The following is a 12055-nucleotide window of genomic DNA, read 5'->3' as shown; positions in this document are numbered from 1 at the left end:
ATGAAAGACCTAATTGGACAATTAAAACCCCTGCAACCTAATCATTTGATTTTCCTGACAGCAGGATACATTGGCGAGTAGTCAGTCTAAAGGTTTTCCCTACTGGTAAATATGTTTTTGCTGTTATTACATACTATTTCAATTAGTAAACTATTCAGTGTTGCAGTTTTGAAATGAAGCAACCTCAGGCCTGAAATGTAAAGAAACACTAAGAAGTCTTAAGACAGAGATCAGAGCTGCTGTTTTAATGAAGAGCTCAGCACACAACAATCCCTGCTCACTGTGCTTCTATATACCACACACACACACACACACACACACACACACACCGCATGATACACATGTACATAAATACATGTTTCCATGATCCTTGACTCATGTGTGGTCACATCACTAAGCCCGCTAAACATGGCTCATGACAAATCTTTTAAACCTACACACACAGACACACACAGTCAGAGGTTAGCATCTGGAGTGTGTCTTCTACTCCTGTCAGAGAGAGAAAAGGAAAGAAATCTCCACAATAGATCAGACTTAACACCAGTAATATAGCTATTTCATCAAAATGTGTGATATGTCTTAAGGAGCATGGTTAAATGGAGTCAGATTCTTTATTCCCCACATCATGATGCAGGTTCACTTCCTATATTTACTGCATAGTCTTTCAAATGAATGAGTCTGTACAAATTCAGTGGAAGCCTTTCTGAAACAGACAAGCTGTTGCGTTTTGATTCATCATACTGTACCTGTTGCTGGCAGGTGCACGCTGTGATGCGTTGGTGGATTACATTAAGATTGGGAAACACAAAACTTTGCTTCAGCCAAAATCAAGTCATGAACCGGAGTTCCAAAGTCTATCCTACCTGTATTTGAATCTCATACTCTCAATACTCTTCATGTTCAAATTTACAGTTTGATAAAGGGACATTTCAAAGTATCAAAAATCAGTATCAAGATCTTAAACTATTGATATCTCATTTTGAACATTTGTATGTTGAAAATTGTCATGGTGATCAAGTGACATCCTCCTAAATCTGCATTTGGTACAGTCATGTATTTTTTGTTTTGCATGTTAACGCTGAAAAACAATGTCTTTGGATGGATGATTCGACAAAACACAGGCCTTTCTCACAGGAGACTTCTGCTTGTTTCCCTTGTGAAACCAATAATAATTGTTCTGTCTTTTATCCATGACTGTTCCACAGTCTTAACCACATGTTTATTTTTGTAACCATGACGACAAAGGTCCTCTAACCTTAGTTCTTATTTTAACCTAAACCATAACCTAACCAAGCAGTTTTTGTGTTCATAAACCATGTCACCGTGGCGACAAAGGTCCAGTATGCCTGCTGCTGATGTGCTCCTAGGGGTTATATTATTGTTACCATGACAATAAATGTCAGGTACGCCTGCAGCTGGTACACTCCTATGGGTCATGTCTGGGGGTAAGAACAAATGACCTTTCAGGTCATTCAGGTTGGAGGATCAAACCTCTCAACTCATCCTCAGCAAGATCGTTAAGAAATGTTTGAATCTGTGGTTTTGAATATCAGTCCATCCATCAGCCCAGCTGTCTTACTGTGTGTTACAGAAGCAAAAAATGTTTTCTTTTCTTTTTAAATAACTGAAAAAACAATAATATTGCAGCCTTGCTTTTCTTTTTATTTAATTAGCTAAATAAATAAGGAAACCAAGGCCAAGGCACTGTGCTTTTAAATGCATGCAAAGCACAGTGTTAACATCCCTGTTTCTGTAAATCATAAGGATTAACAGTTGAAGTGTTCTATTAATGACGTTTTACCAGACTTTATTACAAACAACACATCAAATGTAGTACATTCTGTTGTAGCACATTAATATAGATGAATGTGTGACTCAGTACACAGAAGCAGTGTGTTGTATATTATCACATTTGTGTCTTTATTTGATGTATTATTTGAATAAATAGCTTCTATTTCTCGTAAGAAGTTCTTCCTTTCCCCTGTTTTAGAGAGTTTTACCCTCCGGGGAACCACTTCCCCTTCTCCTTATGCTTTACCATTTTGTCAGCCAGTCATAAGGTTCACCATGCTCACTTTTACACATTTGGCTCCCACCGCTGTCAACAGACTGTAAAATGGTAAAAATTAATAATGGTGTAACACTTAATAGGCACCAAGAGGGTGTTTGCATCACTGGCAAGTTAGCTGCATTTCGCTGATATCCAGATGGTCAGTGTGGATCCATGAGCTTTTCATAATCACAGTGTCGGAGCCCTCTGTTTGCAGATGGCGTACAAGCTGAATTTGATTTAATGAGAAATTACAGATCATTTATCACCTTTTTAATGCTCATAATAAATCAATGATGGTAAGATGGGAAATAAAAGGGCTGTGGCAGGTGAGAAGGGACTGCGATCTTACTGTTTGTGATTATTGTTTTTATTCCACCTGTCAGTTTGATCATCACACATCTGGCTATATTTCGGGAACATTAACCCAGTCTCTCTTATCTGTTTCAGTCCATGCCTCCTTAAAACAAAGACAGGACCTGTATCAGTGTTTGTAGTGTGGGAAAATCTTGGCTTTAGTGTGTCGGCATTTGGCAGTGAAACTAGCCAGCAGGGCTTGTTTGTGTTCTGAATATCAGATTACAGTAATACGTTGCCAAATTGCCTTCTGCTTTGTGCCAATGCATGCTGCTACTTCAGAGGGCAAAGTTCCATTGTACTGAGAGCCATCTGACAAGTCGTGGCGACTGTGATTTTCGGTTTTGAGTAAGTCAGGGGCCTCATTACTTTAAATGACCTGCAACTATTTCACAATCACGTCACTTCACACTCCATATGAAGGCAGTTTAACTCATAAATTTGGGCGTCAAGATCAACCTTTCAGAAAAAGCACAAGGAGAGGAGGGTTACTATAAATATCTACATAGATGTAGACTCGAAAGATCTCTGCTGTTTTAATAATGTTATTATAATTCTTCCGCTCACCAGCTCTTTCCCCAGACAAGAACAACACTGCAAAACCCTGCAGAATGTTCAATGGTCAGGTTTTTCTTTTTTGTTTTTTTATGCCAACATTACAAGATCTACACATGGTAGTATGGAATGGTTCCAGTTAGAAAAATATTGTTGATTGCGAATAAATTTGTTGTTAAGGTGAGGTTAAGGTTAGCCACCAGCACCTCTAAAGCTTAGTAACTAACACGTTATATATCTCCTTTTTTCTTTTTTTTTTTTCAACGGAGCCTGGTTTGCTGTTTCACCCTGCATTTAGTCCACACTAAGGAAATCCCTTGGTGAAAATCTAACTTCATATTTAGTGTATAGATGTTGAATGAGAGTGGTACATTGCTAACTTAAAATATCCAAACATGTCCTTTATCAGCACATCAGATTATCAGCCTATTGGGTGTAGGTGGCTGTAAGGAGCACATATTTCAAAACACACAAATCAGAGGCAGGAGAGGAGAAGAAATAACATCAGGCTACAGGACAACACCCCCTCATTTCTCTCTTTCTCACTCTTTGCCTGTTACCCTTAAAGTTGCACAATTTTCTTGATTTGAGTCTGGATAATCCTCCTAAGGGATTTGGTCGGTGATCACTGCAGGAGGGGCTGGCAGGGTGAACACACTGTTGGCTGTTTCATTCAGTATATTGAAATCAAATCACACAGCACATCCATCCACCTATCTGTGTATCTGTCCTTGGCTGTAATTTAAACCAGGTACAGTCAGCTTCATAGATCTGATTCATCTTTCAAATGGAGAATGATGTGGTTTTTGACTTAAATGAAATGTATTTGAAAGCATGTTCTGTTTATATGTTTGTTTAAACATGATCCTTCTTTAAAGTGTAAAGCCACAGTAGTAGCCCTGTAGAATAAGATATTTGTTATCTCCCAGTTCTGAAATGGAACGCTTTAATCAGTCCTTCGTTCTGCAGGAAGTCATTTCCTGGTGAACACTAATATTCTGTTATGTTGTGATTATCACATTTTACTTCCCGTTATTCCAGTCATCTCTCACACCAGATAATACTCATAGACTGAAGCGATGCGCTTCATGCTTCACCCCCCTTTGACGAGAGACTTACATTTGATCAATTATGCAAATGAAGCAAAAACCCATTTTGTTTCTTGCTGCCGTTCAGATCCAAACTTCCTTCCCTCGTCTCTGATTCGCAAAAACAAATAGCTTTTAGAGTAAGCATCATCTCCCAATTACGCTTTGAATCTCAAACAGCAAGCACACTGAAATCCAGGGACAATATGCCAGCTGATCAGTGATGCAAAAAGGGACGCTCTTATTGAATTTTTGCCCACAGGAGTTTGTCACATGTTCTGTAAATGTTAAGAGAATTTGACATACAGCATGTGTTTCTCTTTTCTGTCATGTATTCTGCAGGAAGCCCTGGTTCAGAGCAAACACTGCTTACTGCATTATTTAATGACACAGGTGCATAGGCTTCTGCTGCATAAATGGATAACTGCTGTGTTGTAACCATACAATGACTGTGAAGGTTCAATTGAAAGCAATTCTGCATGCTGAGACAACCCATGCCTAATTCCCATCATAAGCAGGCATGTAATGGTGTTTGGCCTTAGGTTGAACCTCTGTAAGAATCCCTGAGAACAAAGGCACTGAAACCATCCATGAATCCCAAGATGATTCACTCCAGTGCCTGATCTTCCTTCTGAAGTTTTGACTTTATTCTAACTCTAGGGTGGACTTTATGATGAGTTAGCAGCTGGTCACAATATTACATCTCTTGAATTAATATTTATTCGGGTTGATTTTTAAAATTATTGAAGGGAACATACAGACCAGAGACAACTCAAAAGGAAAACCTGAATAAATGAGTGGAGGAACATATGCAGTCACCAGATCTCAGCCTAATTAAGACTAATTTGAGCTTTTGGAGCGGCATGTCCAGCAGCGCTGGCCACATCCATCTTTAAAAGACAAAATGAATCTTTTGGAAGAATTGTGTTCATCCCTCCAGTAGAGTTCAGAAACTTTGAGTATCCACACCAAAGACCACTGAGGCTGCTCTGGAGACTTATGCTGGCCCCACACTTTACTGAGACATTTTATATTAGCTTTTCTTTTACAGTGAGTGGCTTGAATCCCAACTATATATAGTACCATGTAACCTGTTTAAAGAAACTTCGTAATTAGTATGTTCATCATTTTTTTAAAGATGTGAATTGTCAAAATCTGTGGACAATTTTACATGAAATTTAAGTTTTGGCTCTACTTTGTTTCCTTTGCCTTTCAAGACAGAAGGCAACACTGAATCAACGTGAGATTGCTAGGCAACCAGCAGAAGCACTGCAGAGTTTATATTGATGAAGTAAACGAGATATATCACATTTAAATAAGTGAGGTTTAGAGGTGCTTTTTTAAAGATAGGCCAGTTATTTCCCCTGTTTCCAGTCTTCATGCTAAGCTAAGATAATTATTTCCTGGGTCTTGCTTCACTTTAAGTGTACAGTCTTGTCCTGTCAGCAAGAAAGCAGATAAGTGTAATTCAACAAAATGATTTACTACCCTTTGTGCAGACATTGTGATTGGATGTGAATTTTATCATATAGATTTTTTCTATGTGTATGTGTAGACCATACGTTCAATTAGATCATAAGATTGTGTGCTGTACCCATTAATATAAGTACACTGAGCTCAGACTAGAACTGTGTAAGGGTATTTACACAAAAAGATCCTCAGTAGTCCTGAGATACCTACTGCAGCTTATACAGAAAAACTGACAAGTTACATTTCCAGTACATTTCCAGAGTGGCATGCATGTCTCAATGTACAGAACCCTCGCCCCTCACTTTCCGTACCATTTACCCTTACAGCTGCTGTTCTTCCCTTTTTAGATGAATGCTCACGGATGCATTCAGTAACATGGTGTATGTTAAAGTGTCAGCATAAAACACCAAGGACACATGGATGATTTTGGCATCTGTGTTCTCATTATATAACAAGTAACTTCACCTCTAAAGCTATGTATATTTAAGTGATCACTAGAACACATAGAAATGTCAAGTAGAATGACTGTGATCAGTGAATGAGGACGTTTAACAAACAGTCACACTGTTCATCCCTCTTACCAAGTGCATACTCAATAATTGATCACTTTGGCTGCTTTTACTACATACAGTGAGCAATTCTGTGGTTGCAGGACAGAAAGGAAGATAAAAATATCTTCTACATCTTACATTTTATATTCTCTTTTACACACAGATACACACACACACACACACACACACACACTGGTATTCAGGGTGATGTTTGCAACAGGGAAGGAGGCAGTACTGTGGAATAAATTAATCACACAATGGTAAAAATATGGAATTAATGAATCGTCATTTATTTTTGACTTCAACTGTTCAAGCAGTGACATTTTTTTATTTTCACAAATTTGTTTTGTGTTTGTATCAAGTAGATGGGGTCATATGCAGCTGGGGTTTCCCACATTTGAATATCACAAATTGTGATAGTCATAGTGAAGCGCTAGTGTGTAGCCGTATAGTGAACCACCATGCTTCACTGTTGGGATGGTATTGGGCAGCTCATGACTGGTTTCCTCCAGACATGACGCTTTGAATTGATGCCAAACAGTTCAGTCTTGCTTTCATCAGACCAAAGCATCTTGTTTTCCGCAGTCTGAGAGTCCTTTCGGTGCTTTCATTCATAAAGCCCAGATCAGTGGAGTGTTGCAGTGATGGTTGTTCCTCTGCAAGTTTTTACCATCTGGAACTCGGGTGACGGGTTCTTGGCCACCTTTCTTACCACGGCCCTGGTCTGAATACTTTCTGAATACACTGTACATCTGTTTGCTAAATAGGCTAGTGGAGCGATTAGTTCTGCTCCAAATACTATCACATAATACTTAAGTGCCACTGTGTATTCACAGAGCCACAATGTCAAACACACCAAATGTACTGTAAACCTACAGGACATACAGTACATTACTCACATGTGTACACAAATAGACGCTAATACACCTTCTCTGGCAGACATGTTAATGCCTGGTGTGTGTGTGTGTGTGTGTGTGTGTGTGTGTGTGTGTGTGTGTGTGTGTAAACATGAAGGTCAGGAGTCCTGAAAACATTCTTCCACTGATTTATCATGGTTATTACTTCATCTAATTAGGCTGTAATGAATTGATTAATAGAATTGAAAGTGAATTGAAAAGTCAAACGTCAGCTCAGCCCTCCTGGTCGTCTGACTGTAGTAAGGTGAACCTGGCTAGAAATGTAACAAAGTTACAACTGAGCTGTTTATTTACATTTTTCATGTGTAAATGCAACAAACTGGGTGGGAAAAGAACACTGTCTCGCAAGCAACATATTCAACAATGCACTGAATCAAAAACTCCATGTGCTCTGTTTTTCTAAAATGGAAAAATTTACCCAGAGGCACGGACTCTTTAAAAGCCCAAATCAGACTCAGCCAGTTTTATTATTTGTTGATGGGAGATGCTTGGGCGCCTCCCATTCTTAACTCCATTCATAAATTAGGGGACACGCACATGTTCAAGTGCACATGATTCTGTAATATCAGCACCTCCAAACTGGCCAGCATTTAACAAATCAGCCCCATAAGGATGAGCACAACCATATACAGAAAGCCTGTGAGTATGAGAGAGAAAACATGGCCCCCAATAAAAAAAAAAAAATGAAAAAAAATGAAATGAATGTATTACAGACCTGGTTTTATAATGTAGCCTTCTTGTACTTAACTTAAGGGCAGATTTTTGATGCAGGAACTATACATTTTTTTAAATGACCTCCTTTCTTTGAAATGCAGTTTTTGTGCTTGTAAAATACATTTACAAGACTGTATAAGAAAGAGAAGCATACAATTACAGTCAGTGGTGAGTTATGATGTTATCCTCCGAGTTGTGTATTTGCAAAGAAATGGCTCCAATATGCAACTCCTACTAAAACCACAAATTTTACATTTTTGTTTATGAATGCATTAAACAAATGAGATACAGTGTTTTAATCAGTCAGCTTTAAAGGTGTTGTCAGGTGTACTTTTTTCACTTTGAAGCACATTTGAACTTTTCCTTTGTTCAAGGTTTAATGTCTCTAAGTGCATCGTTTCCCAGAGTGCTTCAGAAGACACTCAACAGTGTGGAAAGTTGTTTATCTGTGCCATATCATACCCTGCTGCACTTTTTCTTTACTGCACATTCACTTTTTTTGAGGGGGGTAAAGAGATTTTCATGACAACATTATGATTCAAGAAGCAAGACACGAGCATAAATGTTTCTCATTCATCCTAATGATCACCATCCTCCTGAGTAATCTTGTTTAGGGAGCGTTCAGCAACGCTTGTTCTGCTGTGATATTTTTAGCCTGCAGAATTATGCTTCTGTGTTCGGTGCAGATGTTCTAGTCGGATGTAATGTTTTCTGCCTATATGTGTTTTAGCGTGGACTGAATGCACCCAGTGACCATCCATGGACTCTTTTATACACTACAAGCAGATCAGACATGCATGTATACGCAAATGCAGCTGCTGTACTGTTCTCTTTCTTTAACCTTTCCGATTGACTTGAGCCAAATAGATGGAGGTAGTCAATGCTTGGTCGTCATTACATCACGTGAGTACAGTTAACCAACCAAAAGCTAACGGGTAGTGAAACTCTCCATAGGCATGACCTCAGCCAAAGCACTACTCACCAATACAGACATGAACAAGAATAAAGGGCCCTGACACAGAATATATATATATATTATTTCATGAATAAAACAGATTGTTTCTTTTTAAACAGATACATGATTTCTTGATTTTTTTTAAAGAAAGACTGTGATGCATTTCAGACCAGTAGATCACTGCAGTAGATGCAGCATAGTTTTTGTCTGAGACCGTATAATCAGGTAAAAATGGAAAATCTAAGCCCTGGTTTTCCAGTTGTTTCCTCATCACCGACTGGGAAAGTAAGGTGGATGGTGAATAATTGCCTGTAGCTGTCTCTGGGAATCCATCTGTTTGATCCTGGTATTTAAGTTGCTTTTCAGAGCTTATCCTTGGATCCATTAATGGACCACCTAGAGGTACAGGTTGCAATGGAAATTCAGTGTTTTATTATTTGTTTTGTTTTTCTCCTTTGGCTGAAAAACTTATTTTTATTTGACACCTGCAATAAAGGTGCCGGAATTTATCTCGGCTGAATTTATAAATATTGACAAATTTTAACAGCAGACCAACATTGGTGCCTTTTTTATGTAGAATACAATCATACAGAAAAAGTTACACATGTACTACAATGTATATGTGTGATCTCGAGTGTTGGTCCAGTGGGGCCGTAGACCAACTCTAAAACATCATTGATTCAACAACAGCCTAAACATAATTCACACAGCAGTCCTCTTTTAAAAACATAATTTAAAACTCTATTGCCCTTTGTATTTTCTGCCCCTTGGTTCCACTGGGCTTTATGTGACATTTACAAAGAATCAATGTATTGTTGTGCTGTGGACTGTGTTGTCCCACAGAGATGCACTGCTGTGCTGCAAAGGTTGAAAAGCAGCACTGAAGAGTGTTTCTGCTGCTGATACAGATACAGTGGAGTCTAACAGTATGTCAAACAGTGACAGCTTGTAAACACAAGTGAAGTACAAAGAAGAGAGAATATTCCTTGTTTGACTTGTAAGCATAGTGAGTTTATCCCAAAGTTTTACATTGTTCTTAGACCCCTTCCATACCCAAGAACGAAAGGAATACTAGACGAGTGGAGTAAGTTATATTGTATGACGATGATGAAATTCTTCCAAACTCATCCATGCAAGATGTGTAAAAAGTCATTTTGGTAAAAATAAATTACCCTCTGGTAAAAACTAAAGGTAATCTATCTAAAACAATGTGTTTAGCTGAACAAGCCCGACCTCCTATTGTATTGTGAGGGTCAGGCAACTTATTGATCTTTGTTTCAGCTCCCCCATTTTCATCACACCAGCAGTCCTGTCAGTCAATCAAAGCTGTGACTTACATAACTCCCAAAGGGCAGCACAAAATTTACAAAACACATCCATTCCCCTTCCTATACATACACACAAGTAACTCCACAAATTTTTAAACATCCGTCTAATTTTTCTTTTTCTCTGCTTATATATATTTTATTTTGTGTGCTTATATTTTTTACTAGATCCTATATTTTTTTAATGTACCCACTGGGATCTCGAGGTTTCATCTTGCATTGTCCTATCTTATAAATTATAGCTGCACCTGTTGTCCTCCAAACTCTCCCTTTGCAAAAAGCCTTTATTCTAAAGAGAAATGTGACATTTCTGACACATTCACCTGCTTCTCAAAAAGCCGTTAAATACTATTTTCAGTGCAGTTAAAGATAGTCATCGAGTGGAGATGTGTGTGTGTGTCCAGAGTCTGGCCAGCGGTGTGTGGTATAGTCCAAATCCTCACATTAGGAATGGACAGGGTGTGCCCACTTGTTGTCTGGAACTGGTCTGTTACAAAGAGAGAGAAATCAACAAGGAGAGAGAAGCAAAGAGGAAGAAATGATAAAGAATGAGTGAACAGAGAGATTTGAAACCCTTCCATACATTTCATAGTCTCATCCTGTGTGCTTGAAGTGGTTCGAGTGTCCTGTTGTCCAGTGTGGGATGCAGTGACTGGAACAGCTGTGAACCGGTGTGAACCGGACAGCTGTGATTGATGCAGCTGTGTACTTATTGACAGACCCTGACATGTCTTTGTGCCTATATATTGCTGTGTGTGTGCATTGACTTGAGTATCAGTATTCACATCCTGAAAAGAGCTTTACAATAGGAAGGGAGCTGTCCGTCCTCACTCACCTACTGTGATGACTTTGTAAGCAGAGGCTTTTCATATTGAGCTTTTAATTGATTCCATCATCACACACTGTTGGCATGTTTCCACATCACCAAGCCCAACGAGTGTTTTTAAGGAGCTGAGTTTCATCTCTTGAGGATATAAAGATCCAAATCCCACTAATCAGCTCGAGCACAGTTAAGTCTTTATTATTATCTCAGAGGATAGTTAATTTACTGGGCAAGGACTGTATAGCGCACCGTGCAACATGACAAATGTAACATTTATCTGCAGCCATAAAATAGCAGAGTAGCGGTGACTCACTGCCTCTGCAGTTACAGCTGATAGGCTATGGATTTAGCAGCTTGGTGGCTGACGTGGAAATACTAGTAACAGCATTCGGTGGTTTGGAGGCGTGGTAGACTGAAGAAGAAGTGACAGGACAGGAAAATACATAAATACCATGATTATAATGTGACTCTTGTAAGAACATTTATTTACAGTAATTCAATATTTTTTGGATTTCATGTCAGATTAATGTACTGAGTGGGCATACTATAGGCCAGCAGATAACCTGGCTCCAGACCTCTGAGTCATATTGGATTTTTTTTTTCTTTTTGTTCAGCAAATCAAATAGGTCTGGAGCGGTGCACAATGAGAGCTATAGAGCTTTGAAGGAGTAATTAAGAATGGGGATGTCATCTTCTTGTGCCAGAGCCAGAGAATAGCTGCATCCGTGACAAACAGCAACAGAAGAATTGCCAGCAAATGGTGACAAACTGTACAGCTCTACAGGTTGGTGTAAGTCAGCTTGCAGGAATAACAACTCTGAAATACACCCCGACAAGGGTGTGGACCCCAAGGTTAGGAATCACTGTGATGGGGCAGAATATGTCAAATAACTCTCAAACAGAAACTGGCCAAAAAACAACACGATGTCAGACTAAATAATGAAGTAGAAAGAAATTGTCATTCTGTTCGGTTGCCAATCTTGCCATCATGAGCTTGAATACTTATAATCGTTAGGGACAGCATCTTAAGGTTTAGTGAGCTGTCTAAGGGCCTGAAGGCCTTCAGTGCTGCTTGCGGTTGTTGTGAGTGGAATGCTGAATCTGGTCTTGAAATAGTAAATGGTAGAGCTTTTCAGTTGCAGATGGATGGATGGAAAAAGGGGACAAGACTCATTAGAACTGATGGATCCATTAAACCTTTAGTTTATGAGTGAGTGAGATTTCTCTTGAGAAGAGTTGTTTTTCACTGC

General features: G+C 38.9%; 1 protein-coding gene across 4 annotated transcripts in view; it reads left to right on the top strand.

Annotated features, from left to right (window-relative positions):
• Positions 1-12055, top strand: part of LOC130165565 (FERM and PDZ domain-containing protein 4-like) — a 68312-nt gene that overhangs the window by 24450 nt on the left and 31807 nt on the right. The window lies entirely within an intron of this gene.

This window comes from Seriola aureovittata, chromosome 24, assembly GCF_021018895.1.
Source record: "Seriola aureovittata isolate HTS-2021-v1 ecotype China chromosome 24, ASM2101889v1, whole genome shotgun sequence".
NCBI lineage: Eukaryota > Metazoa > Chordata > Actinopteri > Carangiformes > Carangidae > Seriola > Seriola aureovittata.
This window is presented reverse-complemented; position numbering and strand designations above follow the sequence as displayed.